Raw genomic sequence first — 25,368 nt, 5'->3', positions numbered from 1 at the left:
GAGTAACATTTTTACGGAGCGGATAATGGTGTACAATATTAGATGGGATATGCGTGTATGTATGTGTGGAAGTTCAAGTTCAAATGTATTTGTCACATGCACCACAAATAAGCGTTACAATTAAAAAAGGACACAATACACAACATAATTTAATACAGACATCCACCACCGCATTCTTCACTGTGGTGGAAGGCAGTACAGTTCAGTCCTCCTCCTCCCTTGTTCACCCGTGGTCGGGGCCCTGACCCTCCGTAGTCGCTGCTACGGACAGCCCGATGTTCAAGCCCTCTGATTGGGATGGTCGAAACGACAATGTCGGGACAGGTCCAGCACACACCAGAGATGGCAGCTTCCAGGTATTGTAGGCCGCAGGCCGACGATCGGAGTGCTTCTTAGGCGACCCCCGGCGAGGGATCGCCCGTTCCACAATGGAAGGTCCGCTCCACGCATGCAGCCAGGGGTTCCACAGACCGAGGCTCCAAGATGTTGTTGGCCCGTAGCCAGCGGTCGGAGCACTTCGGCGACCCCCGGCAAGGGGACGCCCCGCTCTGCGATGTTAAAGTCCCCGCTGCGCCGCCACTGAAGCTCTGGGCCTGACTCCGGGTAAGGCCGCATCAAATCAGCTGTAAGGCCAAGGAAGAAAGTCACATCTCTGTCGAGGTAGGTGCCTGAAAACAGTTTCCCCCTATTTCCCCCCCCCCCCCCCCCCCCCCCCCCCACCACAAGACATACAGACAGAGAAACACTAAAATTTACTTTTGGACATACTGAAAAAAAAAACAAGTTGAAACAACGAACCCGCTGCAGCCGACTTGCAGCGCCACCGGAACTGGAAATAACACTAACAAGAAATAGTTTAGTGAATTTGTAAATGCTAATTTGAAACTGATCTTTGATTATAGTTACCTTTTGTGTAAGGAACAGAATTGTGCACAATGTTCCAGGTCAATGAAAACTTAAGGCTATCCATGGAACTTTGGGTTGAATTTGTAAAACGTCTTCTGTTTCCTAAATAAACTGTTCTTAGATCTAGATCGGGTGCTTTTATGAAGATAGCATACTTTTGTGTTGAAAATGTTTATTGTTGTAATGCCGTTGTGTAAACGGATTCTTCGGCTTTAATAAGCCTTCAAACTAATTTGAGTCAAGTACTGGATTGGTTTGTTTAAAATTTGATCTTTTGGTGGCTGGTTCATAACATTTTTGCTTAATTAGCGGATGCATTCTAAACATAGTATTTCTGGTATGCTAGCCTTTATAAATCAGAGCATTGAGTATAGAGGCTGGGATGTAATGTTAAAATTGTACAAGGCATTGGTGAGACCAAATCTGGAGTATGGTGTACAATTTTGGTCGCCCAATTATAGGAAGGATGTCAACAAAATAGAGAGAGTACAGAGGAGATTTACCAGAATGTTGCCTGGGTTTCAACAACTAAGTTACAGAGAAAGGTTGAATAAGTTAGGTCTTTATTCTCTGGAGCGCAGAAGGTTAAGGGGGGACTTGATAGAGGTCTTTAAAATGATGAGAGGGATAGACCGAGTTGATGTGGACAAGCTTTTCCCTTTGAGAATAGGGAAGATTCAAACAAGAGGACACAACTTCAGAATTAAGGGACAGAAGTTTAGGGGTAACATGAGGGGGATCTTCTTTACTCAGAGAGTGGTAGCGGTGTGGAATGAGCTTCCAGTGGAAGTGGTGGAGGCAGGTTCGTTGGTATCATTTAAAAATAAATTGGATAGGCATATGGATGAGAAGGGAATGGAGGGTTATGGTATGAGTGCAGGCAGGTGGGACTAAGGGGAAAAAAGTTGTTTGGCACGGACTTGTAGGGCTGAGATGGCCTGTTTCCGTGCCGTAATTGTTATATGGTTATAGTATTGTGATTTGAATTTGGAGGACATTTTTAACCTTTGTGTCCAAACATCAAAAAAATGCTGAGGAAAAGAACTAAGCGTACTGTTTTATTTTACAAGCGGTTTTCAGAATTTATTGTGCATTAACAAGATAACATTCAGCCCATCATAACTTATCCATTGAAGGGTATTCTTGTGTATCAATATTTTAGTACCCAATTGTTTCATAAATTCAAGAGTTTCAATTTAACTTTGTTTAAAGATTAATGCACATGCTGGCCTCAATAAAGGATTTTATGACTGAAGTCCAACATTTACTGTTTCTTAATCTACTGTTAGTTTAAGAAAATGCAGTTTCTAATCTTTTTTTAATTTACCTAATTATCCTGCTTTGCTTGATCTTTGTAATGCTTTTCCTCAAGAATCGCTTGGAGGTTATGTCCTTCATAACCTCAGAGTAAGTGGTCAGACTGGTGCTTTTCTTTAATGCTTCCAGTCAGTGATTATCTCTGTTATGTCTCCGTAAACGGAACTCAAACAGTTATCATGTGGTTGAGCAAATTATTGTATAATTGTCTGATGACAAAATAGGAGCATTGGCAATCCATAATGGCCTTCTAATTTAATCTGATGGTAGTAAGATCATGTCCAATGCATTAGTTCTTGCTTTCTTCCTGTCCAATTTATATATTCTGAAGGTGGCATTTCAGATAGATAGTGTGGTGAAGAAAGCTTTTTGCATGCTGGCCTTCATCAGACAGATAATTGAGTAGAGAAGTTGGAGCAGCATGTTACTGTTGTAAAAGTAATTGGTGAACATAGTGTTCAATTTTGCTCATCCTGTTGTAGGAAAGATACCATTATGGGGAATGCCAAGGATCCACGAACCTGCCTTCATCGTTGGGGATAGTCAGCAACTTCAAGTTCCTGGGTGTGCATATCTATGATGATCTGTCCTGGGCCCGGCACATTGATGCAATCATAAAGACCATCAACATCTCTACTTCCTTATTAGATTGAGGAGATTTGGTATGCCAACGAATACTCTCTTGAATCTCAACAAGTGCATAATAGAGAGCATGCACTGGTTCCAATACGATGGTTTGGCAACTGGAATAGCCGTGAACGAGTGGTTGATGCTGCCTGGTCAGTTGATTATGGGTACTTTGGTGCAGAGATCAGTACCTGTGCTAGATCGACTAGACAATGTTCACCACCAAAAAGGCAGCCGGTATCATCAAAGATCCACACCACCCTAGATAGCTCTCATTTCACACCTACCATTGGGAAGAAGGTGTAGGATTCTGAAAACCATAACCAGGAGTTTCAAGCATAGCTTTTTCCAAACAGCCATCAGGCTCTTGAACTCTACACAACACTAACCTCAACCATGAACTATGGACTGTCTTTGGCTGCACTAGGAATTTGAGTTTTTTTGCATTGGTATTGGGGTTTTGTTTATTGTATGTTATCAACAGTGCCCTCCATAATGTTTGGGACAAAGACCCGTCATTTATTTATTTGCCTCTGTACTCCACAATTTGAGATTTGTAATAGAAAAAATCACATATGGTTAAAGTACATTGTCAGATTTTAATAAAGGCCATTTTTATACATTTATACACATTTTGTGTATAAAATGGCCCAATTCTTGTGACCAAGTCAATCACCCGATCTGAACCCATTTGTGCATGCCTTTTATATGCTGAACAGAAAATTATTTTATATACCATATAAGACTAGCCCCCAAAACAAGCGTATGCTAAACATGGCTGCAATACAGGCCTGGCAGAGCATCATCAGAGAAGACACCCAGCAACTGGTGATGTCCATGAATCGCAGACTTCAAGCAGTCATTGCATGCCAAGAATATTCAGCAAAATACTAAACATGACAACTTTCATTTACATTACATTGCTGTGTCCCAAACATTATGGTGCCCTGAAATGGGGGAGACTATGTATAAACACTGCTGTCATTTCTACATGATGAAACCAAAATGTGTAAAAATACCCTTTAATGAAATCTGATAATATGCACTTTAACACATGTAATTTTTTTCTATTACAAATCTCAAATTGTGGAGTACAGAGGCAAATAAATAAACGATGGGCCTTTGTCCTAAACATTATGGAGGGCACCGTATATTTAATGCCCTGACTGATTACCATCCTATCCATTTGTGTCGCCACTATCAGGGAGCTACTTGCACCACAAGATCCCTCTGTACATCCCTCTGAAGAGCCCTGCCTTTTACTTCAATTTCCTCTTCCATTTGACCCAAATGTAACACCTCATGCATTTCTGGATTATATTCCATCTGCAATTTCCCAGATCATACTTCCAAGTGTTCTAGACTTTCCAACTCATCAGGTCACTTTTATTTTCATCAAGATTTCACACAGAGAGTGGTGAATCTCTGGAATTCTCTGCCACAGAGGTAGAGGCCAGTTCATTGGCTATATTTAAGAGGCAGTTAGATGTGGCCCTTGTGGCTAAAGGGATCAGGGGGTATGGAGAGAAGGCAGATACAGGATACTGAGTTGGATGATCAGCCATGATCATATTGAATGGCGGTGCAGGCTCGAAGGGCCGAATGGCCTACTCCTGCACCTAGTTTCTATGTATATTACAATATTACACACAATAGAGATTCCAGCACTAATCTTTGCTAGACAGCCATTGGTCACATCCGTATGTATTCCTCTACCAATTCTATCTTCTATGGCAAAGCCAAGTTTGGATCTAATTTGCCAACTTGCCTTGGACCCCAATGACCATATCTTCTGGAACATCCTACCATGAGGAACCTTATCAAATGCTTTACCAAAGTCCATATCTGGTAGTTGGATTCACTGCCTAACAATCTATGGGACTGAAATGTGTCTGTTGTCCAATCTCCTTCAACCCTGACCCACCTTGGAGATGCTTCATCCGCTGGATATTCTTTCATTCCCCACACTGTCCCATCCTTAATCAATTTTTGGCTTCATACTACATTTTACACTTCAATTTTAAGCCAATTTTGTTTTGTTAACTTTTTATTGCGTGATAGAAATCGAGTTCCCTGGCCACTATAAACAGAGATTTAAATACAAACATCTTTTAAAAACGAAATAGAATTGTAGATATTTTTAAATATATATCCACTATAGGTAGAGTGGGGAGCCAAGTAAAAGAGGGATTGGGATACTCTTGTTGAGATCCACTTAAAGTCATAACTCTGAAGCCAATTGTAATAATTTGTTAATTTAGCTGACTATCCATTTGTTTAATTAGCTTGTGCATCTTTTGTATTCAAATGTATTTTTTGAAAAATGCTTGACATTTTTGTCAATTGGCAAAACAATATTTTTAATCTCAACTTTCACTAGGGAGTCTCCTCTACTTATAACAAAAATCTTTGAACCAAAAAGTAATTGTTTACTTGTGATTAAATCTAAATTAATGCATAAAATTGCTTACTGCAAACTTGCATTTGATCGTTAACAAAATGAATAGAAACAACTGAAAATTACTCTGAGCTTAAAAGAATATTCTTCCAAATTTAAATGTTTTGTTACCTTAACCCAACATGAAATTCTCTCTGTTTTGCAAATTAGTCAGTCATGGAGTTGTACAGCATGGAAACAGGACCTTTGGCAGGCCTTGTCCATGATGACCAATTTGACATTCTGGGCTAGTCCCATTTGGCTTGTAGCCCTCTCAATTCTTCCTATCCATATCTGTCCAAATGTCTTTTAAAAGTCAGAATGCTATGCACTTCCATCATTTCCTCTGGTAGCTCATTCATTCTCTCCAGAGTTGCTGCCTGTCCCGCTGAGTTCTCCAGCTCTTTGTATCTGTTCTCATTAGTCTTACTTTGTTAGTTCTTCGTAAAATGTATTCATGTTATTCAGGTAGGACTTTTTCACATAACCTTGCTAATTTTGTCTCTTATTAAACTTGTACCATTCTAATAATTAAAACTCTTAGAATCTAATAATTGCCCATAACCACCATTAAGGTGAATGGCCACTATGTTAGCAATCTCCTCGTAATTTGACAGTACTTTTCTAGCTGAAGAGAATGGGGAAAACCATGGCCAAAATCTCTACTGTAACCTCAAAGGATTAATTTAAGCAAAAGCCTTTAGTTTTTTGAACAGTGCTGTATTTTACTTTGTTGATCTTGAATCTTATGCTGACTTCAAACTTGCCCATCTTCCCATACTCCACATTCCAACACTCACTCCCCATTTATTTTTTGTTTCATAATTGATTGTGAACACTTCTTGGATCTTCAGTCCTGGAGAAAATGTCTCCATCAGTAATTACAAAGGTTCATAATAGAATTGTACAGCATGGAAACAGGCCCTTTGGGCCACCTTGTTCATGGCGACCAAGTTGGCATTGTAGGCTTGTCCTATTGCATGCATTTGTCCCATAATCATCTAAACCCTCCCTGTCCATATCTGTCCAAAAGTCATTCGAAAGTTGTATTTGTGTGCGCTACTATAACTTCTAGTAGCTTATTCCAGAATAGGACTACCCATTGAGTGAAAAAGTTGCCATGTGGTCTCTCTTGAATCTCACCCCTCTCTCCTTAAACCTTAATTTTCTAATTTTAGAATTATCACCCTTGGGGGGGATAAAAAGACTGAGCATTCAATGTATCCATGCTCCTCGTGATCTCATGCAGCTCAATGTCATCCCTCGCCCTCCCACGCCCCAAAGAAAAAAGTCCCAGCCTACCTAGTCTCTCCCTATAATTCAAATCTCCATCCTGGTGGATCTCTTCTGCATCCTTTCCAGCCAAATGAAATTCTTCGTGTAGCTGCATGGCCAGAACGGCATGCAACGTCGTGAGTGTGATCTCATCAATGACTTGTACAGCTGGATCATGACGTCCCAACTTTTGTACTTGATACCCATCCCAATGAAGGCAAACATTCCTAATGCCTTCATCAGCACCTTGTCTACCTGATTCGCCATTTTCAGGAAACAATGCTTCTGTACTCTGAGATCTCTCTGTTCTGCACATTGTCCGGGACTCTACCATTTACTGAGCAAGTACTGCCCTGGTTTGACATACCAAAGAGCAACATCTCACTGTTTATGAGTTAAATTCCATGTGGCATTCCTGAGTCATCCTTCCCAACTGATCTAGATCCTGTTGTATACTCTGATATCCTGTCACTGTCCATAAAATCATCATTTATTTGTGTCATCTTCATATTTAAAATCACTGTTAACTGCATTATCATCCAAGTTGTTAATGTAAATAACAAACCACAATGGATCCAGCACTGGCCTCAGTAGCACTCCACTGGTCACATACCTCCTATCAGACAAACAATAATTCACAACCACCATTTGACTTCTTCTTCCAAGCCAATTTTCTGGTCATTGGATTCTGTGTGATCCAACCTTCCAGACCAGCCTACTATGCAGGTCCTTGTAAAAGTTCTTACTAAAGTCCAAAGCCATAACGTCCGTTGACCTGCTCGTGTTAATCCTCTTGATGACTTACACTCTTTCACATACTTGCAGAGATCTTTGCTTGTTCCTTCCTGGCTGCCTAAATGTGTATTATGTTACAGGCATGTTATACTACTGCAAGTAAGAATGTTGGTGTTAAATTGTTGGTACATATGACAATTAAAAACTCTTAAATCTGCTGCTTGCTGCTGCCTTTATCCTGACCAGAGCCTCAACATTTCTCATCATCCAAGACTTCCTTAACTTGCCAGCATTAACTTTTACCTTAACAGGGGCATGCATCCCGTGTATTTCTGCAAAAACACTTTTCAAAGCCTCCCGCTTGCCAGCCATCCCCTTACCAACAAACAGACTCTCCCAATTGACCCCTGAAAGTCCCTGAATAATGCCTGGAAAAATTGGCTTTGCCCCAGTTTAGAACATAATATGATTATTTTTCTGCAATTTGAGAAGGAGAAGGTTAAATCGGAAGTGTCAGTGATGCAGTTGAACAAAGGGGACTATGAAGGCATGCGAGAGGAGCTGGCCAAGGTAGACGGGAAAGGGATCCTAGCAGGAATGACGGTGGAACAGCAATAGCAGGAATTTCTGGGCATAATCCGGAAGACGCAGGATTATTTAATTCCAAAAAGGAAGAAAGATTCTAAGGGGAGTAGGAGGCAACCGCGGCTGACAAGAGAAGTTAGTTACAGAATAAAACTAATAAAAAAGATTTGTAACACATCAAAGAGTAGCTGGAAGCCAGAGGATTGGGAAACTTTCATAGGGGAACAGAAGGAAACGAAACAGGCAATACGGGCTGAAAAGATGAAGTACGAAGGGAAGCTGGCCAGGAATATAAAGAAGGACAGTAAAAGCTTCTTTAGATATGTTAAGGGAAAAAGAGTAGCAAGGTCAGATGTGGGTGAAATTATTATGGGGAACAAGGAAATGGCAGAAGAGTTGAACAAGTACTTCAGATCTGTCTTCACTAAGGAAGACACAAACAATCTCCCAGATGGACTGGAGGACAGAGGATCTAAGGGGCTAGAGGAACTGAAAGAAATTTTTATTAGGCGAGAAATAGTATTGGGTGGGCTAATGGGACTGAAATATGGTAGATCCCCTGGGCCGGATGGTCTGCATCCCAGGGTCCTCGGGAAGGTGGCTCTAGAAATAGTGGGCGCATTGGTGATCATTTTCCAATGTTCAATAGATTCAGGATCAGTTCCTGTGGATTGGAGGATAGCTCATGTTATCCCACTTTTCAAGAAAGGAGCGAGAGAGAAAACGGGGAATTACAGACCAGTTAGCCTGACTTCGGTAGTGGGAAAGATGCTGGAGTCAATTATTAAAGAGGTAATAATGGGGCATTTGGATAGCAGTAAAAGGATAAGTCCAAGTCAACATGGATTTATGAAAGGGAAATCATGCTTGACTAATCTGGAGTTTTTTGAGGATGTGACAAGCAAAATGGATGAAGGGGAGCCAGTGAATGTAGTGTATCTAGACTTTCAGAAAACCTTTGGTAAGGTCCCGCACGGGAGACTGGTGACTAAAATTAGAGCAAATGTATTTGAGGGTAGGGTGTTGACATAGATAGAACATTGGTTGGCAGACAGGAAGCAAAGAGTAGGAGTGAACGGGTCCTTTTCAGAATGACAGGCAGTGGTGAGTGGAGTGCCGCAAAGCTTGGTGTTGGGGCCACAACTGTTTATCATATATATATTCATGATTTGGAAGAGGGAATTAGGAGCAACACTAGCAAGTTTGCGGATGACACAAAGCTGGGTGGCAGCGTAAACTGTGAAGAGGATGTTAGGAGGTTGCAGGGTGACCTGGACAGATTGTGTGAGTGGGCAGATGCGTGGCAGATGCAGTATAATATAGATAAAAGTGAGGCTATCCACTTCGTCGGCAAAAACGAGGGGGCAGATTATTATCTCAATGGGGTTATGTTAGGTTAGGTATGGGGGAGGTGCAGCGAGACCTTGGTGTCCTTGTACACCAGTCACTAAAAGTTGGCTTACAGGTACAGCAGGCAGTGAAGAAAGCTAATGGAATGTTGGCCTTCATAACAAGAGGATTTCAGTATAGGAGTAAAGAGGTTCTTCTGCAGTTGTATAGGGCTCTTGTAAGACCACACCTGGAGTATTGTGTACAGTTTTGGTCTCCTAATTTGAGGAAGTACATCCTTGTGATTGAGGCAGTGCAGCGTAGGTTCACGAGATTGATCCCTGAGATGGCGGGACAGTCATATGAGGAAAGATTGAAAAGACTAGGCTTGTATTCACTGGAGTTTAGAAGGATGAGGGGGATTCTTATAGAAACATATAAAATTATAAAAGGACTGGACAAGCTACATGCAGGAAAAATGTTCCCAATGTTGGGCGAGTCCAGAACCAGGGGCCACAGCATTTAAGAAATGGCCTCCCCTTTCCTGAGGTGAGAAAAAACGTTTTCACTCGGAGTTGTGAATTTGTGGAATTTCCCTGCCACGGAGGGCAGTGGAGGCCAAATCACAGGATGGATTTAATAGAAAGTTAGATAGAGCTCCAGGGGCTAGTGGAATCATGGGATATGGGGAGAAGGCAGACACGGGTTATTGATTGGGGATGATCAGCCATGATCACAATGAATGGCGGTACTGGCTCGAAGGGCCGAATGGCCTCCTGCTGCACCTATTTTCTATGTTTCTATGTTTTAGAACTTAACTTGTAGAGCAGTTCTATCCTTATCCATAATGACTTTAAAACTGATAGAATTATGGCCACTGGTCCATCCCAAAGTGTTCCCCTATTGACATATGCATCCTCATATATGAGACAAAAATTTTTTTCTAGATTTTGCATAGCTGCTGGGTTTATTTCTGCCAGACCTTGGAGTGAAAACATCTATGGCGTCATGGAGTGATACAGTGTGGAAACAGCCCTTCTGCCCAACTTGTCCACACCAGCCAACATGTCCCAGCTACACTAGTCCCACCTGCCTGCGCTTGGTCCATATCCATCCAAGCCTGTCCTATCCATATACCTGTCCCAGCCTCAACTATATCCTCTGACAGCTTGTTCCATACACCCACTACTCTGTGTGTGAAAAAGTTACTCCTTGGATTCCTATTAAATATTTTCCTCTTCACCTTGAACCTATGTCCTCTGGTCCTCGATTCCCCTACTCTGGTTAAGAGATTATGTGCATCTATTAAATCTATTCCTCTCATGATTTTTTACACCTCTATAAGATCACCCCTCATCCATCTGTGCTCGAAGGAATAGAGGCCCAGTCTATTCAACCTCTCCCTGTAGCTCAGACCCTCTAGTCATGGCAACACCCTCGTAAATCTTCTCTAAACCCTCTCAAGCTTGACAATATCTTTCCTATAACATGGTGCCCAGAACTGAATACAACACTCTAAATGCGTTCTCACCAACGTCTTATACAACTGCAACATGACCACCCAATTTCTATACTCAATACTCAATGACTGATGAAGGCCAATGTGCCAAAAGCCTTTTTGACCACCTTATCTACCTGATAAGGTGGTCATACGGTATTTCTATTCTTTTCTTTCCCGGATGTTTTGACAGTAAATGAAAGTTTGTGAACTATGTGATTAACCTGCTCAGGTAAATGACTAGAGTTTGTCAATCTTCAACTAAACAGCTTTATCATCTTGACGGCCTTTTGGATTTCCTGTCCTGTATGTGGCACCATGTTAAATTTTGTTTGAGAACTGTACTGCAAAGTACCTTTTGGAATGTTTCTCTGCATTAAAAGTGGAATATAAATACTTCATTTTATGCTGCATTAAACTCCATCTGCGGTATTCTACCTAATTCACCATCTTGTTATCCCAAAGTATTCAAAGTAAACTTATTGCTGTATCTTTGATTGCTAAGTTTAAAATTATCAGCGAATTTCATATTGCTGCTTCCTACACTTGAGACTGGATCAGTGAAATTAAAAAAATATGATGGACCCAAAACAACTCAGGAATGCCATTTCCTGGTCAGAAAAACATCTATCCAAAATACCATTGTGCCAATTTCTTATACCTTTAGAGAAAGGAGAAACAAGAACTGCATATAATTTTAGCACCACATTTTCTCTTAATTCTGTAGACTTTCATTTTTTCTTCAACAAATTTGTTTCATGATTCTCGTCAATTGCTTTCCGTAGTGCGTGCATGCCATATCTCTTGCGCCATCCTTATTAAAGGTCTCAATTACTTTTTTCACGTGTCTTTATTTCACAAATTGCCTTTTCCTGCCAGGCCCTTTCTTCAGTCATTGCAATTAATTGTTTGTTGTTCTTTGGGTAATTTATTAAGGAAGTTATGTTATTATAGAAGGTCAGCTTTATTTTGCTGCTCATCTTTGAGATTTGCCATTGAACGTGCTTATAATTCTTTTCGCAGAGGATTATTTTAAAAGAATGTCCCAGCACTGCTATTTCCACTGTTTCTGATGTCAAATATATCCAGTTCTTGAGCCAACTTGCTTATCTTCAATTTAGAATTTTAGCATCATTTTTCCTTGCTGAAACCTTCTACTGTTACTGAAAACTTGTTATCCAGAAACATTAAAAACCCATTTCGGCATTTGATGATCATCTGGCCAAAATCATAGGTGAATGTCGTAAAATTATTATTTGAACTGAACAATGTGTCATTTTTGCTCTTTCTCAAACAGTGACCTGCACTCTTTTTGACTTGCTTATATGAATATTCGGATATCATTACGACTTGTCTAATTATCCTTTGTCAAACTAAAAAATTAAATTAAAGAAATTAAATAAATTTCCTTTAACCTTTATCTGATTGTAAAAAATGGTTTTAAATTGATTACCCGTTGTTATTAATTATATTGTTTCGCAGTGCAATCGTAGTATAATATGAACTTTTATATATAACATTAATTTTAATTTTAGCTTACTCTTCAAGGTGGTTCCTTCATTGCTACCTCCTCACCAAACATGCCATAAAATTTCAGATCATTTCCATTTCCTTCCATTTTTATACCAGCAATGAGATTCGTCAGCTTTTACTGCTGGTGCTTATTTTTGATTGTGAGCTCTAGCATCCTTTTTTCAATTGTTGTCAGACATTTTGGCTGTGTTTGAGGGCAACGTGGAACAAAGCTTTAAGTTTGGAATTGGCTAAATAAATAACAAAAATTTCATAGTGTTTGGTAGTTTTTTATCATGTTTTAATCAGCGAGATTCTGATAAAATAACAGACCTACATGTACGTTTCCTCTAATTTTTCTTTGTTCTTTTTCTATTAAAAGAACTAGCTGATCAAATGTGCCACGTTCTGTCATTACTATTTTTTAATACAATTTGTCCACTAAGAAAAGTGTAACGAGTGATGTTTGTTAACTTTTAAACTTAACAATGGCTAATCAGTGACTAACTTGCACGCATTGTAAAGTGTCTAGATCAGTGGTTCCCAACCTTTTTTTGGCCATGCCCCACCTAATCACCTCTAAAATCCTGATGCCCCCCCCCCCCCCCCCCATGTGGTGATATATAATTCTTATCATTTAAAAAGTGAACTCCGTTTCAGCTGAAGAAGCTTAAAACGCCAATACCTTGGTTTAAACAAGCTTCAAAAGAACATGGCATCCATGAAAAAGAAAAATGAAATAAACAAAAGGCAGTTAAAGTTCTGAGCAAGAAATTACTAAAAAATTGTAAAAAAAAAAAAGAAAAAAACATTAGGTGGTATTAAAATAATAATAATGATAAATATGATAATAAAAGAGTATTCACAGGTAATAGAGAGAAAAATAAAAATCAAAAATTTGGACCCAGACCTCAGTCGCGCTCAATTGCCCCCCTTAAAAATCAAATTGCCCCCCTGTGGGGCGTACGCCCCACGTTGGGAACCACTGGTCTAGATCAAGTGTACACACCCAAACTCCATGTGGTGCCCACTGAACGGGTGCTGTTCAGCAGCAAATCACTGACTGTAACTTCAGATTTTTCACTAACCAATGTTTATGTACATTTAAATCCTTGGTATTGTAAACTTGGTTTGCTTTGAGTCCCCTATGCAGTACTTTACCGTTATTTACTCTATCTCTAAACTTTTAACGTTTTGTTTCCCGAGTTTTGTTATGGTTCCCGAATCAGTTTCTGCTATATTCTGACTTCATACTTAACTGTTCAGTTTAATTCTTGCCCATTTCCACAGATTTTTGTGGCCTGATCTCAAAATTAACATTTTAGTTCCTTTTCTTATTCTGATCAGTTGCCCTTCCTTATCTTTTCAAAATCTATATATAATTCTGAGGTATGCAGTACTCCAGATAAGGATTATGGTTGAGAAGCATAATTTTCCCGTTTGTTTTTCAAAAAAACTTGAAAAAATATATAAAGTCAAGGTTTCATGTACTGTATTTTTGCTTATAGTAATTTTTGTGCAAGGATATCTTTAGTTTAGTTTAGAGATACTGCACTCAAACAACCACTTTGGCCCACCATGTCTGCGCTGACCAGCGATCCCTGCACACTAACACTGCCCTACACACATTAGGGACAATTTACAATTTTACCAAGCCAATTAGCCTACAAACCTGTACGTCTTTGTTAACCATATAATAACCATATAACAATTACAGCACGGAAACAGGCCATCTCGACCCTTCTAGTCCGTGCCGAACACATTCTCCCCTAGTCCCATATACCTGCGCTCAGACCATAACCTTCCATTCCCTTCCCGTCCATATAACTATCCAATTTATTTTTAAATGATAAAAACGAACCTGCCTCCACCACCTTCACTGGAAGCTCATTTCACACAGCCACCACTCTCTGAGTAAAGAAGTTCCCCCTCATGTTACCCCTAAACTTCAGTCCCTTAATTCTCAAGTCATGTCCCCTTGTTTGAATCTTCCCTACTCTCAGTGGGAAAAGCTTTTCCACGTCAAATCTGTCTATCCCTCTCATCATTTTAAAAACCTCTACCAAGTCCCCCCTTAACCTTCTGCGCTCCAAAGAATAAAGCCCTAACTTGTTCAACGTTTCTCTGTAACTTAGTTGCTGAAACCCAGGCAACATTCTAGTAAATCTCCTCTGTACTCTCTCTATTTTGTTGACATCCTTCCTATAATTAGGCGACCAAAATTGTACACCATACTCCAGAATTGGCCTCACCAATGCCTTGTACAATTGTAACATTACATCCCAACTTCTATACTCAATGCTCTGATTTATAAAGGCCAGCACACCAAAAGCTTTCTTTGCCACCATATCTACATGAGATTCCACTTTCAGGGAACTGTGCACAGTTATTCCCAGATCCCTCTGTTCACCTACATTCTTCAATTCCCTAATATTTACCATGTACGTCCTATTTTGATTTGTCCTGCCAAGATGTAGCACCTCACACTTATCAGCATTAACTCCATCTGCCATCTTTCAGCCCACTCTTCCAACTGGCATAAATCTCTCTGTAGACTTTGAAACTCTACTTCATTACCCGCAACCCCACCTATCTTAGTATCATCTGCATACTTACTAATCCAATTTACCACATCATCATCCAGATCATTGATGTACATGACAAACAACAGTGGACCCAACACAGATCCCTGTGGCACCCCACTCGTCACTGGCCTCCAACCTGACAAACAACCATCCACCATTACTCTCTGGCATCTCCCATTCAGCCACTGTTGAATCCATCTTGCTACTCCACCATTAATACCCATCTATTGAACCTTCTTAACCAACCTTCCATGAGGAACCTTGTCAAAGGCCTTACTGAAGTCCATATACATAACATCCACTGCTTTACCCTCATCAATTTCCCGAGTAACATCTTCAAAAAATTCAAGAAGATTAGTCAAACATGACCTTCCAGGCACAAATCCATGTTGACTGTTCCTAATCAGACCCTGTTTATCCAGATGCTTATATATATTATCTAAGTATTTCCATTAATTTGCCCACCACTGACGTCAAACTAACAGGTCTATAATTGCTAGGTTTACTCTTAGACCCCTTTTTAAACAATGGAACAACATGCGCAGTACGCCAATCCCCCGGCACTATTCCCGTTTCTAATGACACTTGAAATATTTCTGCCATAGCCCCTGCTATTTCTACACCAACTTCCCTCAATGTCCTAGGGAATATCCTATCCGGACCTGGAGACTTATCCACTTTTATATTTCTCAAAAGTGTCAGTACTTCCTCTTCTTTGAATCTCATAGTTTCCATAGCTACTCTACTTGTTTCCCTTACCTCACATAATTCAATATCCTTCTCCTTGGTGAATACCGAAGAAAAGAAACTGTTCAATATCTCCCCCATCTCTTTTGGCTCTGCAGATAGTTGTCCATTCTGACTCTCTAATGGACCAATTTTATCCCTCGTTATCCTTTTGCTATTAATATAGCGGTAGAAACCCTTCGGATTTCCTTTTACCTTACTTGCCAAAGCAACCTCATATCTTCTTTTAGCTTTTTTAATTTCTTTCTTAAGATTCTTTTTACATTCTTTATACTCCTCAAGCACCTCATTTACTCCATGCTGCCTATAATTATTGTAGATCTCTCTCTTTTTCCGAACCAACTGTCCAATTTCCCTTGAAAACCATGGCTCTTTACAATTTTTACGATTTCCTTTCAACCGAACAGGGACATAAAGATTCTGTACTCTTAAAATTTCACCTTTAAATGTACTCCATTTCTCTTCCACATCTTTCCCATAAAACAAAATGTCCCAATTTACTCCTTTTAAATCCTTTCACATCTCCTCAAAGTTAGCCTTTCTCCAATCAAAAATCTCAACCCTAGGTCCAGTTCTGTCCCTCTCCATAATTATATTGAAACTAATGGTATTGTGATCACTGGACCCGAACTGTTCCCCAACGCATACCTCTGCCACCTGACCCATCTCATTTCCTAACAGGAGGTTCAGTACCGCCCCTTTTCTAGTAGGTACTTCTATGTATTGCTGCAAAAAACTATCCTGCACACATTTTACTAACTCCAACCCATCCAGCCCATTTACAGAATGTGTTTCCCAGTCTATGTGTGGAAAATTGAAATCTCCCACAATCACTACCTTGTGCTTACTACTAATATCTGCAATCTCCTTACATATTTGCTCTTCCAATTCTTGCTCCCCATTTGGCGGTCTATAATACACCCCTATAAGTGTTGCTACCCCTTTCCCATTTCTCAGTTCCACCCAAATAGCCTCCCTAGACGAGCCCTCTAATCTATCCTGCCAAAGCACTGCTGTAATATCTTCCCTGATAAGCAATGCAACACCTCCACCTCTTGCCCCTCCAATTCTATCACACCTGAAGCAACGAAATCCTGGAATATTTAGTTTCCAATCACAGCCCTCCTGCAACCATGTTTCACTGATCGCCACAACATCATACTTCCAAGTATCAATCCAGACTCTAAGCTCATCCACCTTTCTTACAATGCTCCTAGCATTAAAATATACACATTTAAGAAACCCACCCTCTCTTATTCTCTGTTTATTGTCTTTTTCTTCTCTCTCCCCTACATTTTGGGTCAGAGTGCTACCATTCTCTGCCCCCTGCTTCACACACTGACTGCTAGCTTTCCCAATTTGAGTACCTCCCCCCCAACCATACTAGTTTAAAGTCTCCCCAGTAGCCTTTGCAAATCTCCCCGCCAGGATATTGGTCTCCCTTGAGTTCAAGTGCAACCCGTCCTTTCTGTACAGGTCGCACCTTCCCCAAAAGAGGAGCACCTGAAGAAAACTCACGGGAAGAACGTACATACTCCATACAGACAGCATCTGTAGTCAGGATCGAACCCGGGTCACTGGTGCTTAAGGCAGCAACTCCACTGCTGTGCTATGGTGCCGCCCTGCATACCTTTACTTTTTTGTGGTTCTTAGCTCACCATTTTTGTTTTTCTTCTGCTAGAACTGGATGTCCTTGCATTTTCCCAAATTTAGCTAAATATTTGACTACCTTGCCTGTTAATTTAATTTATGTTAACTATGGCTTTCATCAGTGGGTAAAAAAAAATACTTTACAACTTGCTATTCCATTACGCAGGTTGTTGAAAAGTATGCTCAAAGTTGAGGCCTGGTACTTATTCCTGGGAAGTACTCCCAACCAAAACATCAAGTAAAAAGTAGGAATTTCCAATATAGTCTTGAACCTGATGCACCATTCCATAAGACCATTGTTGATTTTACTTTGGCCGCAACTTCCCTTTCCTGCCTGGTCCTCGCCTTCAATTTCCCTGAAGTCGGAACATCTATTTGTTCTGATTCTTGCCTCTCAAATACATTTCAGCCATATTTCAAGCTTGACATTAACTGCATGACCTGTTCTCCAGAGGTACTGCCTGGTCCGCTGAGTTACTCCAGCACTTTGTCTTTTGTAACAAACCAGCAAATTAATATCCTTGATTTTCCACATCCTTCGATCTTTGTTAATTATTGTTGGCAAAGGCATGGTAACTAGGGATATATATATATCTATATCTATATATATATATATATATCTATATATATATATCTATATATCTGTATATATATATATATATATCATTGTCTGTAGTTTTCTTTAAATTTGTGTGCAATCATATTAGCAGAGGAATTGCTATTCACATAAAGTAGTTGTAAATTTGGGTAATTTCTTTTCACTCTCAGATTTATTGAGCATGTTCCTGTGCTTGGTGAATTAAATCGTGGGTAAAAGAAGGAACTGCATCTATTTGTTGCATCTTTGCGACAAAACCAATTTCCTGTAAGTGCAATTTTCAGATTTTCATTGAACAATTAATTTTTTTATATACCCAAATGCAGTATTTTAAGAAACTGTTTGTTATAAGTTTAGAAGATTGATATTTAACAGAAAATAATATGCTTGTTCCAATATTACAACACAATTTATTCCGGTTTAACAAATTGTTCTGTTCCCAATATTTTAATCTAGAAGTATGATGAAACTAAACGTATCAAAATTAAGATAATTTGGGTGGAGTAAGCAAATCAGAAAATGTATTGGAATCTGTAAAAGTTTTGTTAGCTTTTTCTGTTATTTAGAATGAGTAACTGTAACAACTGGATTAACGTGTTTGGAAATATACATTTTAAAACTAATATTTTATATGGCCATACTTTGTTCAAGAATACAAATTAGTCTCTACAGTATTGAATGGAATTTGCCTCGAAAAGAAAGTTATCTTTTACTTAGATACTTATATTTAGGTGCTCTGATCAGTTACTTAAATAACTCTTTGCATGTATGCTTTTAATATACATTGCAGGAAGTAATTGTTTGCAGTGTTCCATGTTCCAGACCAACGTCAAAAGTTCTGCTGGGTCATGTTTGAAAGCATTTTATTTTCTCATTGACATAATTGGAAACACTCAAAAGTCACAGTAAATTAAAGTTTATTAAAGTAAGTTGATAAACTCTAATTTAAGTGCAAAGTTATTATTAGTAAATGTGATGTATTATACATTTGCCGAAGTCTCTGAGATAGTGTAGTAAGATTAAACACAAGCAAAGTAACAATAAAGGACTTTGGAATTTTAGCCATGGTACTTTTGTGCTGGGTAAAGAGGCAATTAATTTAGGTATAAAAATTAATTAAATATTCTGAACTAAATGACTGGAGTTCTGAATGACTATAACAAGCATACAAAAAGGTTTCAAAGTTTTGTAATTTATATATTATTTTAATAGAAGGAATAAGGAAACAAGCAGTCTAAAAATAGGAATCTAAGGGGTTTAAGAAGGAACTGCAGATGCTGGAGAATCGAAGGTACACAAAAAAGCTGGAAAAACTCAGCGGGTGCAGCAGCATCTATGGAGCGAAGGAAATAGGCAACGTTTCGGGCCGAAAACCCGAAATCTAAAGGGATTGTTGCTCAAAAGGATTGAATTGCAGCAGATTATAAAAACAAGGATTACAAAGAAAACATTTTTAAGCAAAAAGAAGCATTTTTTGTTTATTATGTTATCTATTGAGTACTATGTTTACAAATCTGTTATGCTGCTGCAAGTAAGGAATTTCATTGTTACATTTTGGTACATATGCCAATTATTTACTCTCTCGACTTGAACATCTACACCAGGGGTCGGCAATCTACGGCCCCCGGGCCGAATGCGGCCCATAACCTGAAATCATCCGGCCCGCAGGCGGTTTTTTTCCCCCCATAATTATCCAGCCGGCTGACTTACATCATCTCTGGTACCTCCCAGACCCGAGGCCACGGCTCCCAGGCGTGGTGACACAAGGTGGCCTGTGTTGGTGGCCGCAATGGCGGAGCCGCCGAGCACCGATCAGCCCCGAGCTCTGGCTGTACCGCATCCTGTGCAAAGCCGCCTGCACGGCTGCACACCTTCTGTGTCTGGGTTTCATTGTCGGGATCAAAGATCCGCTCTATGATCTTTGGTTGGGATCGGGGTTGTCAATAGGCCGGGGACGAGTGAGTTATTGGTGGCGGCCTCGAAGAGGCGGGACCCATGTGTAGATGTGGCCTGCCATCCGTTTACAGACATGTGTCCTGGCCCCTATGCAGAACAAGGATGCCGATCCCTGACCTACACAATCATGTATCTATGCAATATTCTAGTCTCCATATTATGGAAAGAATATAAACATAGAAACATAGAAATTAGGTGCAGGAGTAGGCCATTCGGCCCTTCGAGCCTGCACCGCCATTTAATATGATCATGGCTGATCATCCAACTCAGTATCCCGTACCTGCCTTTTCTCCATACCCTCTGATCCCCTTGGCCACAAGGGCCACATCTAACTAATAAAGAGAATGAAGTTGATATAAAAATATTTCCCAATACATAATTGATGCTCTAATTGAGGAATTTGTTATCAGGATTGATTGTGCAGATTTATTTATCTGTAGCAAGAAAAATCTAAGTGAAGATGCACTGGAGGCTTTTGTCATTAAGAAGGTGTAGGTGTCATGGATGAGATCTTTCACTGAGCCATTTAAACTAAAATTATTATTTTCAGGTAGCTGTGACAAGTTTCAGTTCAAGGGGTTAGCACCTTAGTGGGGACGGCATAAGGATATAAAGGAGAAAGCAACAGAGGAACATGAAGATACATCTAAATATAATGGGAAGGAAGTTTATTTGAAGCACAAGTACCGACTGAATGATAATTTTTGCCAAATATTTGATGTAATTTTATAATAAGTAATGGAGAGTTGTAGACAACAGGTTAAGTGTGGATTCCTTTAGAATGGATTTTGATAAACCACCACATAGCTAATTAAATGGGTGAAAGCCCATTAAATCCAAAGGAAAACAGGGGATCTGAGATCTACTGAATGTTGCAAGCCAAGAATATTGGTTGACAGCAGTGTTTATTAATTCGATTTTTTTATGGTAGGGTCTCGAGAGCGCAGATCTGTTGATTTTAATGTTTGTGCTACTGATTAGGGAGAATGTCACAACCGTGCTGAGAAAGGACATGCTGAAGGGCTCATTGAGTGAAGCAATTTGGGTAAAGATCAGGAGTCAGAAAGGTGCTATCACTATAATAGAATTATATTATAGGGATGGTACAATCACTATGATGAGATTATATCGCAGGAAAGGTGCAGTCACTATGATGGGATTATAGTACAGGCCTCTTAATAGCCAATTGGAGATAGAACAACAGATATATAGAGGCAGATTGTGGAAACATGTGAAAGCAAGAGTGTTGTTGTAGTAGGTGACTAGTTTCCCCAATATTAACTGGGACTTCCTTAGTGGTGGAGACTTGGATCTGGCAGAATTTAGGTGCATCCATAACAGTTTCTTGAAACTTAGTTTTCAAATAGTTCCAGGTAAAGATAAGACTGGACCTTGGAAAGTTCTAAATTGACAGTTGATTAATTACAATAGAATTATGCAGGAGCTGGGGAGAGTAGATTGGGAGCAGCTGTAATTGGATAAATCCACATCAGACTTGGGAGTTGTTTTTTAGCCAGCTGGTCAGAATTTCGGACTAACATATTCCTATGAGGACAAAAGACAAGAATGGGAATGTTGCATAACTAGTAATTGTAAATTTAGCCAAAAAGAAAGGAAACATATACGTAGCTAAGGAACCTAAAATCAGACGGGGCCCCATGAGGAATATAAAGGAAACGGACACGAATTTAAAAAAAAATCAGGAAGGCTTACAAAGTACCACAAATGTCCTTAATGTGAAGTAATAAGGAGAACCCCAGGGTTTTTAGGAATTTTAAACCTCGCTATCTTTTACAATAGACCACCATATATAGGAACGAAACTTGGTGCACTCGCAGCACAGGAGAACAGTGAGTGAGCTGGCGAAAAATCGTAGCGCTATCGCGTACTGTTTTTGAGCAAATAGAAAAACTGCGCTAACCAGAAGAGCACAAGACCAAAGTTTTAGTTATGTATCATTAAATAATATATATATAGATACATAGAAATTAGGTGCAGGAGTAGGCCATTCGGCCCTTCGAGCCTGCACCGCCATTCAATATGATCATGGCTGATCATACAACTCCGTATGCTGTACCTGCCTTCTCTCCATACCCCCTGATCCCTTTAACCACAAGGGCAACATCTAACTCCCTCTTAAATATAGCCAATGAACTGGCCTCAACTACCTTATGTGGCAGAGAATTCCACAGATTCACCACTCTCTGTGTGAAAAATATTTTTCTCATCTCGGTCCTAAAAGACTTCCCCCTTATCCTTAAACTGTGACCCCTTGTTCTGGACTTCCCCAACATCGGGAACAATCTTCCTGCATCTAGCCTGTCCAACCACTTAAGAATTTTGTAAGTTTCTATAAGATCCCCCCTCAATCTTCTAAATTCTAGCGAGTGCAAGCCGAGTCTATCCAGTCTTTCTTCATATGAAAGTCCTGCCATCCCAGGAAACAGTCTGGTGAAACTTCTCTGTACTCCCTCTATGGCAAGAATGTCTTTCCTCAGATTAGGAGACAAAAACTGTACACAATACTCCAGGTGTGGTCTCACCAAGGCCCTGTACAACTGCAGTAGAACCTCCCTGCTCCTATACTCAAATCCTTTTGCTATGAATGCTAACATACCATTTGCTTTATTCACTGCCTGCTGCACCTGCATGCCTACTTTCAATGACTGGTGTACCATGACAACCAGGTCTTGTTGCATCTCCCCTTTTCCTAATCGGCCACCATTCAGATAATAGTCTACTTTCCTGTTCTTGCCACCAAAGTGGATAACCTCACATTTATCCACATTATACTGCATCTGCCATGCATTTGCCCACTCACCCAACCTATCCAAGTCACCTTGCAGCCTCCTAGCATCCTCCTCACAGCTAACACTGCCCCCCAGCTTTGTGTCATCCGCAAACTTGGAGATGTTGCATTCAATTCCCTCATCCAAATCATTAATATATATTGTAAATAGCTGGTAAATATACTAGACCAAGTGGGACCCGTTGGGCCCTGTTCCCCCAACGCAATATTCCGCCACTCACCCGTTCCCCCAACGCAACTCGGTCCCCCAATGCAACATTGCACCACTCATCCATAGCCCAAGCTGCGGCGTGGCACATTTCCCCTCATCCCCCAGCACTCCCTCCCCCTCCTCTTCACCCTCCATCTTTTTTCCCCTCTTCTCCTCCCCTCCACCACCCCCTCTACCACTCCCTCCCTCTCCTTTCCCCTACCCTCAGTAGCTCCCTCCATAACCCCTCTCCCCTCCCTACCCCCTCCTCTCCCTCTATCTCCCTGCTCCCTCACTCCTCAATTTCCCCCAATCCCATCCCCGCTAAAGACAGTTTAAATAACATTAAACAACAATCCTCGCCCTCTCCTCTTCTCCCCCATTCCCTCTCTCTCCTTACACATTGTGATGTCATTGTGGGGTGGAACACCGATGATGGGGAGTTTATGTTAATGAGATCCCATTGTGACATCATACGCTGCTAACTGCCAGTGCAAGTTCAAGTGATTTTTGGCAAACTGGATTTTGTAAAGTTTAAAACGTGAATAACGTAAAATGTACAATCAATCTGAATGAAGCTTGATACAACACACCCCCAGGACAATAGTGAGCGCTATCATGTACCGTTTTGGCATAATTTCATGATCATCCGGACAGAGACAGACAAACACGATGAGTTTCGTAATATACTAGACCAAGTGCAGACCCGTTGGGCCTGTTCGCCCAACGCGCGTTTGTGGAGGCGGGGCGGCATGCGGCATCACACACATTAACCAACACACACACACACACACACACACACACTAACTAGTCCCCTTTGATATTATATTAATATTATTAATTTGCTCCTTTTACCCCATAACCGCCATATCCACTGACGCATAGCCCCAAACTCGCAGGCGCGTCTAGAGAGGGAGGGGAGTGGTAGAGAGTGAGGGCAGAGAGAGAATGGGAAGATACAGAGAGAGAGAGAGAGAGAGAGAGAGGCAGAGACAGAGGGGCAAGAATCAGAGGTGGGGGGGAGGGGAGGAGAGGAGGAGAGGGAGGGTGGGTGAGGAAGGGAGAGAGAGATGGGAGGAGGGAGAGGGGGGGAGAGGTGAAGAGGTGAGAGGAAGGGAGGGGGAGGTTGAGAGAAGGGGTAGGGGGGGGGTGGAGGGAAAGGGGGAGGGGGGGAAAGGAGGGAGGATGGGGAGGCAGGGGGGGGCAGAGAGAGAGAGGGGGGGGGGAGAGAGAGAGGGAGAGAGGGGGAGGAGAGGCGCACACACACACACACACACACACACACACACACACACACACACACACACACACACACACACACACACACACACACACACACACACACACACACACACACACACACACACACACACACACCAACCCCCCCCCCCCCGCAATTAGATATTCCACCACTCACCAATAGCCCCGACGGGAGGCCTGGTCCCACAACGCAACCTTTTCTCTAACGTAAGATTCCACCACTCCCATGCCTCTCCCAGCACTGGACTTTAAAGAAATTTCCAATTGCACTGCCCCTGCCTCCCCCAGCACTTCCAATTCCAATTCCAGTTCCCCTGGCCCTTACCCCTCCTGTTCAATCACTTGCTGCCAGGACCCCGACTAAGTGTTCTATGATGGCAACATTGTTGCAAATGTCGGATGGAGGACTGTGAGATCCCATTGTGACGTCATAGTTGCAACAACCAGCACTTGAGTGTTGAAGTAATTATCAAAGTGGATAAACTTAAAAATGTGATAACTTGTGAAATATAACATCAATCTGAGCGAAACTTGATACAAACAACCACAGGTCAATGGTGAGTAAGGTGGTGCAAAAAGTTTTGCGCTATTGTGTACCATTTAGTTGTAGTTCCATGAGATCGCATGCAGCCAGACAGACGTCCAAACAAGACGAGACTTCTAGACCAATAGACCAACTGGGACCCGTTGGATCAAAGCTGCAACAGCCAGCACTGAAGTGTTGGCGTGATTATCAAAGTGTACGTGAAATATAACATTAATCTGAGCAAAACTTGATACAAACAACCACAGGTCAATGGTGAGTAAGGTGGTGCTATTGTGTACCGTTTTGGTGTAGTTCCTTAAGATCGCACGCAGACAAATGTCCAAACAAAACGAGACATTTAGTAATACTTCTACGAGACCAAGTGGGACCCGTTGGGCCCCGAATCCCCAATGCAATATTCCACTACTCACCCGTTTCCACCACTCACCCATTCTGCCAACGCAACCCGTTCCCCCCAACACAATCAATGCTTCCCACATGAGGGGGGGGGGGGGGGGGGTGCAGCAGCTGGTGCTTCCCTGAATCAATGAATGGACTCGACTCTTGGGACACCATCGGTGCTCACACTCCCTTCTACCAACCAATCCCTTCCTTGGGGGGGGGGGGGGGGGGGCCCCAAAATATAGGCAATAGACTCATCACCCGTTCCCTCAGTGGGCGCTTCACGGAGCCAGTGAATTGGCTCGATTTGAGGGGGGGGGGGGCGTCGGCAGTCCCTGGAAGCAATGAATCCTTCCCGGAGGAGGGGGGAGGGGGGGCGGGGAGGGCAGTCGGCGCTTCCCAGAGTCAAAGAATGGACTCGACT

The 25,368-nt window shown here is 41.2% G+C and overlaps 1 protein-coding gene across 4 annotated transcripts in view; it reads left to right on the top strand.

Annotated features, from left to right (window-relative positions):
• The window catches only part of apc (APC regulator of WNT signaling pathway), a 158,861-nt gene that overhangs the window by 8,948 nt on the left and 124,545 nt on the right, over window positions 1-25,368 (top strand). Inside the window, exon 2 of one of the 4 annotated variants that reach the window (XM_055633204.1) lies at window positions 17,972-18,068. The exons of the other annotated variants lie outside the window; for them this stretch is intronic. The gene's annotated coding sequence lies outside the window, so the exon portion shown is untranslated. The remainder of the gene's footprint in view (window positions 1-17,971; window positions 18,069-25,368) is intronic. 4 annotated transcript variants of the gene reach the window in all.

The sequence above is a fragment of the Leucoraja erinacea genome, chromosome 3, assembly GCF_028641065.1.
Source record: "Leucoraja erinacea ecotype New England chromosome 3, Leri_hhj_1, whole genome shotgun sequence".
In the NCBI taxonomy this organism is placed as follows: Eukaryota; Metazoa; Chordata; class Chondrichthyes; order Rajiformes; family Rajidae; genus Leucoraja; species Leucoraja erinaceus.
Note: the sequence above shows the minus strand (reverse complement) of the source record. Positions and strands in the feature narration are given on the sequence as shown.